At 36.7% G+C, this 5851-nt stretch overlaps 1 non-coding gene across 1 annotated transcript; it reads left to right on the top strand.

The window, feature by feature from the left end:
* The first annotated feature begins 480 nt into the window (after positions 1–480).
* Positions 481–586, top strand: LOC137224199 (U6 spliceosomal RNA). The gene has a single exon (XR_010943293.1). It is a non-coding gene; the product is annotated as a U6 spliceosomal RNA (small nuclear RNA).
* Positions 587–5851: the final 5265 nt, after the last annotated feature.

Here is a 5851-nt window from a genome sequence, read left to right on the forward strand (position 1 = left end):
TGAAATATTGCCATCTGCAGCAACCTAGAGAATATCACACTAAGTGAAGCAAGTCAGACAGAGAAAAACAAATATTATGTAATATCACTTATATGTGGAATCTAAAAAATGACACAGATGAATCTATATACAAAACAGAAACAGACTCACAGACATAGGAAATAAACTATGTTACCAAAAGGAGAAGGGAGCAGGGGGAGGGATGAATTAGGAGTCTGTAATTATCTGTTAACTCCTATACATAAAATGGATAAGCAACAAGCATTTACTATATAACACAGGGAACTATATTCAATATCTTACAATAATCTATAATGGAAAATAATATAAAAAAATATATATAACTGAATCACTTTGCTGTACAACTGAAACCAACACAATATTGTAAATCAGCTACACTTCAATTTAAAAAAATAAATAAAAAAAACCCTTAGTAACTTAAAACAACAACAATTTTAAATGTTCATAATACCATGAGTTGTTGTTGCTTCAGCATCACATATACTAAAATTTAAACAATACAGAGAAGGTTAGCATGGCCCTGAGCAAAGATGACATGCAAATTCACGAAGTATTTCATATTTTTAAGGGGTCAAATTTTCAAGAAGATATAATAATTGTAAATACATATACACCCAACATAGAGCACCTAAATATATTCAGCAAATAGTAATAGATGTGGAAAGAGAAATAGACAGTAATACAATAATAGTAGGGGATTGATTACCCCACTTTCAGCAACGGATAGATCATCCAGACAGAAAATCAACAAGGAAACATTGGATTTGAATCCTACATTAAATGGATCTAACAGACATTTATAGAGCATTCCATCCATCAGCGGCAGAACACTCATTCTTCTCAAGTGCACACAGAATATTCTCCAGGATAGACCATATGATAGGCCACAAAGCAATCTTAGTAAATTTTAAAAGATTGAAATAATACCAAGTATATTTTCCAACCACAATGGTATAAGTTGAAATCAACAATAAGAGGAAAGTTGGAAAATTTACAAGCATATGGAAGCTAAACAACATACTCCTGAACAATGAGTGGGTAGAAGAACAAACATAAAAGGGAAATCAAAAAATATCTCAAAACAAATGGAAATGGAAACATAGCACACCAAAACATTTGGGATGCTGCAAAAGCAGTTCTGAAAGGCAAGTTTAACAGCAATAAATGCATATATTAAGAAAATAGAAAAATCTCAAATAAGCAACCTGACTTTACACCTCAAAGAATTAAAGAAAAAAGAACGAAGACCAAAGTTAGCAGAAGGAAGGAAATAACAAAGATCAGAGCAGAAATAAATGAAACATAGACCAGAAAAACAACAGAAAAGATCAATGAAACTAAGAGCTGGTTTTTCAAAAAGATAAACTTTTAGCTAGACTAAGAAAAAAGAGAAAAGGGCTTCCCTGGTGGCGCAGTGGTTGAGAGTTTGCCTGCCGATGCAGGGGACACGTGTTCATGCCCCGGTCTGGGAAGATCCCACATGCCGCGGAGCGGCTGGGCCCGTAAGCCATGGCCACTGAGCCTGCGCTCCTCAATGGGAGAGGCCACAACAGTGAGAGGCCCGCGTACCACAAAAAGAAAAAAAAAAAAAAAGGAAAAAAGAGAAAAGACTCAAATAAAATCAGAAACTAAAGAGGAGACATTACAAATGATATTACAGAAATACATAGTATCGTAAGAGATTACCATAAGCAATTATAGACCAACAAATTGGATAAGCTAGAAGAAATGGATAAATTCTTAGAAGCATACAGCCTACCAAAACTGAATATGGAACAGACTCACAGACATAGAAAACAGACCTGTGGTTGTCAAGGGGGGTGGGTGGGGGAGGAATGGATTGGGAGTTTGGGATTAGCAGAGGTAAACTATTATATATTAGAATGGATAAACAACAAGGTCTTACTGTATAGCAAAGGGAGTTATATTTAACATCCTGTAATAAACCATTATGGAAAAGAAAAAAAAAGACTGAATCTGGAAGAAATAAAAAATCTTAACAGACCAATAATGAGTGAGATTGAATCAGTAATCAAAAACCTTTGAACACAGAAAAGCCAGATGACTTCACTGGTGAATTCTACCAAATATTTAAAGAAGAATTAACACCCATTATTCTCAAATTCTCCCAAAAAATTGAAGAGAAGGGGACATTTTCAACTTTCTTTATTTCATGAAGCCAGCATTACCCTGATACCAAAGCCAGATAAGGACACTACAAGAAAAGGAAACTATAGAACAATATCCCTGATAAATGCAAGAATTCTCAACAAAATATTAGCAAACTGAATCCAACAACACATTAAAAGGATCATACACCATAACCAAATGGGAATTATCCCCGGGATGCAAGAATAGGTCAACATAATGCAAATCAATAAATGTTATACACCACATTAATAGCATGAAAGACAAAAATCATATGATCATCTCAATAGACGCAGAAAATGCACTTGACAAAATACAATACTCTTTCATGAGAGAAACCATCAACAAATTGGGTGTAGAAGGAATATACCTCCACATAATGAAGGTCATACTGACAACCCACAGCTAACATCATACTCAATGGTGAAGGACTGAAAGCTTTTCCTCTAAGATCAGATACAAGATCAGGGTGCCCACTCTCACCGCTCCGATTTAAAATAGTACTGGAAGTCCTAGCTAGAGTAATTAGGCAAGGTATAGAAATAAAAGGTATCCAGCTGGGGAAGGAAGAAATAAAATAGTCATTATTTGCAAATCATATGGCCTTATGCAGAAAATTCTAAAGACTGAACCAAAAAAACTGCTGGAACTAATCAATGAATTCAGTAAAGTTGCAGGATAAAAATCAACATATATGCTCAATATTCTGTAATAACAAAGAATTTAAAAACGCATAGATACATGTATATGTATAACTGAATCACTTTGCTGTACACCTGAAACTAACACAACATTGTTAATCAACTGTGCTCCAATATAAAATAAAAAATTTAAAAAATCAACATACAGAAATCAGTTGTGGGCTTCCGTGGTGGCGCAGTGGTTGAGTGTCTGCCTGCCGATGCAGGGGACACGGGTTCGTGCCCTGGTCTGGGAAGATGCCACATGCCGCAGAGAGGCTGGGCCCGTGAGCCATGGCCGCTGGGCCTGTGCCTCCGGAGCCTGTGCTCTGCAATGGGAGAGGCCACAACAGTGAGAGGCCCATGTATCGAGAAAAAAAAAAAAAAAAGAAATCAGTTGTGTTTCCATACACTAACAATGAAATATCTGAAAAAGAAGTAAAACTATCCCAGCCACAACAGTATCAAAAACAATAAAATAATTAGGAATAAGTTTAAGCAAGGAAGTGAAAGATCTGTACAATGAAAACTACAAGACTTTGATGAAAGAAATTGAAGAAGACACAAATGGAAAGCTATTTCATGTTCATGGATAAAATTAATATTGTTAAAGTGTCCATGCTATTCTAAGCCATCTATGGATTCAATGCAATACCTATCAAAAATCCAGTAACATTTTTCACAGCAATAGCAAAAACAATTCTAAAATTTGTATGGAACCACAATAGACCCTGAATAGTCAAAGCAATCCTGACAAAAAGGAAAGGATATTTTCTTCAGTAAATGGTGTTGGGAAACTTGGGTAACCACGGGCAGAAGAATGAAATTGAACCCTTATATCACTCACAAAAATTAACTTGAAATGAATTAAAGACTTAAACATAAGGCCTCATACCATAAAAGTCCTGGAAGAAAACAGAGAAGAAACTCTTTGACATTGGTCTTGGCAATGATTTTTTGGATGTGATATGACACCAAAAGCTCAAGCAACAAAAGAAAAAAAATCGACAAGTGGAACTATGTCAAACTAAAAATCTTTTGCACAGAGAAAAACAATTAACAAAATGAAAAGGCAAACTATGGAATGGGAAAAAATATTTGCAAACCACGTATTGGATAAGGGGTTAATATCGACAATATATAAAGAACTCATAGAACTTAATACTAACAACAAATAAACTGATTAAAGATGGGCAGAGGAACTGAATAGACATTTTTCCAAAGAAGATATCCAAATAGGCAACAGGTACATGAAAAGATGCTCAACGTCACTAATCGTTAGGGAAATGCAAATCAAAACCACAATAAGATATCACCTCACACCTGTTAGGATGGCTGTCATCAAAAAGACAAGAGATAACAAGTGTTTGCAAGCATGTGGAGAAAGGGAACCCTTGTGCATTGCTGGTGGGAATGTAAATTGGTTGAGCTGCTATGGAAAACAGTGTGGAGGTTCCTCAAAAATTTAGAAATACAACTAACGTGTGATCCAGGAATCTCAGTTCTGGATATATACTCGAAGGAAATGAAAACAGGATGTTGAAAAGACATGTGCACTTCCATGTTTATTGTAGCATAATTCACAATAGCCAAGATATGGAAACAACCTAAGTGTCAATGGATGAATGGCTAAATAATTTCTATATATATATAAAATATATTTTTATATATATATAAAATATTCCCTTACATATATATATATATATGGTTATAGAAGCTGTTTTTTATATATATATATATATATATATATATATATCTATCCCAACGGAATATTACTCAGCCATGAGAAAGAAGAAAATCCTGCCATTTACCACAACATGGATGGACTTTTGAGGGCATTACGCTAAGTGAGATAAGCCAGACAGAGAAAGACAAATATTGCATGATATCACTTACAATGGAATCTAAAAAAGAAGAATTTGTAGACACAGAATAGAATGGTGGTTACCAGGGACTGGGGGAGGTGGGTGAACTGGGGAGATGTGTTAAAGGGTACAAACTTGCAACTAGCAGATGAATAAGTTGTGGAGAGCTAATGCACAGCATAGTGACTACAGTCAACTGTACTGTATAATATACTTCATTGCTAAGAGACTCCATCTTAAGTGTTCTCACCACAAAAAGTGAAATGATAATTATGTGCCATGATAAAGGTGTTAGCTTAAGCTATGGTGCTAATCATATTGCAATATATAAATGAATCAAATCAACACATTGTACACCTTAAACTTACACAATGTTATATGGAAATTATATCTCAATAAAAAAATACTGTGGGTCATCAATTTGCACTGGACCCAATGGGAGGTCTTCCTGCTGGTTTTGTCTGGGTCACACACATAGCTGCAGTCATCTGCAGGTGAGCTCTCTTATACAGCTGGTGGTTGGTTTCAGCTGTTGGTTGGGCCTTTCTGTCACGTGTTCTCTCACTGTTGAGAAGCCTAGTCTGGGTTACGCAAGAGCAGCATTCATGGGGACCAGTGCAGAAGCTGCAAGGCCACTGGAGGCAAAGAAGTTCAGAAGCCACAACCCACCACTTGCACTGTACTCTGTTGATGAAAGGAAATCATAAATGCAGGCCAGATTGAAGGGGTGGGAAATTAATCCTGCCTCTTGGTGGGAGAAGTGGCTAAGTCACATTATAAAGGGCCTGAGGAGGGAGGAATTATTGTGACCACTTTTGCAAACAATCTTCCCCAAAGTCCAGCTCCTCTCCTGGGACAGATGAGTAAAGGAATGAGAGGCCAGCAGTGCCAATGGGAATGGAGCCTCTGAAAATGGAAGGAAATAGCAGGAGTGAGGGAGAAGTGTCTGTTCTTCCCACTCAGCCCACAAAACTTTAATACTTTATTTATTTTTGGCTGCTTTGGGTCTTCGTTGCTGTGTGTGCAGGCTTTCTCTACTTGTGGAGAGTGGGGGCTACTCTTTGTTGTGGAGCACGGGCTCTAGGCACACGGGCTTCAGTAGTTGTGGCTTGCGGGCTCAGTAGTTGTGGCTCGCAA

Source organism: Pseudorca crassidens, chromosome 4 (assembly GCF_039906515.1).
Source record: "Pseudorca crassidens isolate mPseCra1 chromosome 4, mPseCra1.hap1, whole genome shotgun sequence".
NCBI lineage: Eukaryota > Metazoa > Chordata > Mammalia > Artiodactyla > Delphinidae > Pseudorca > Pseudorca crassidens.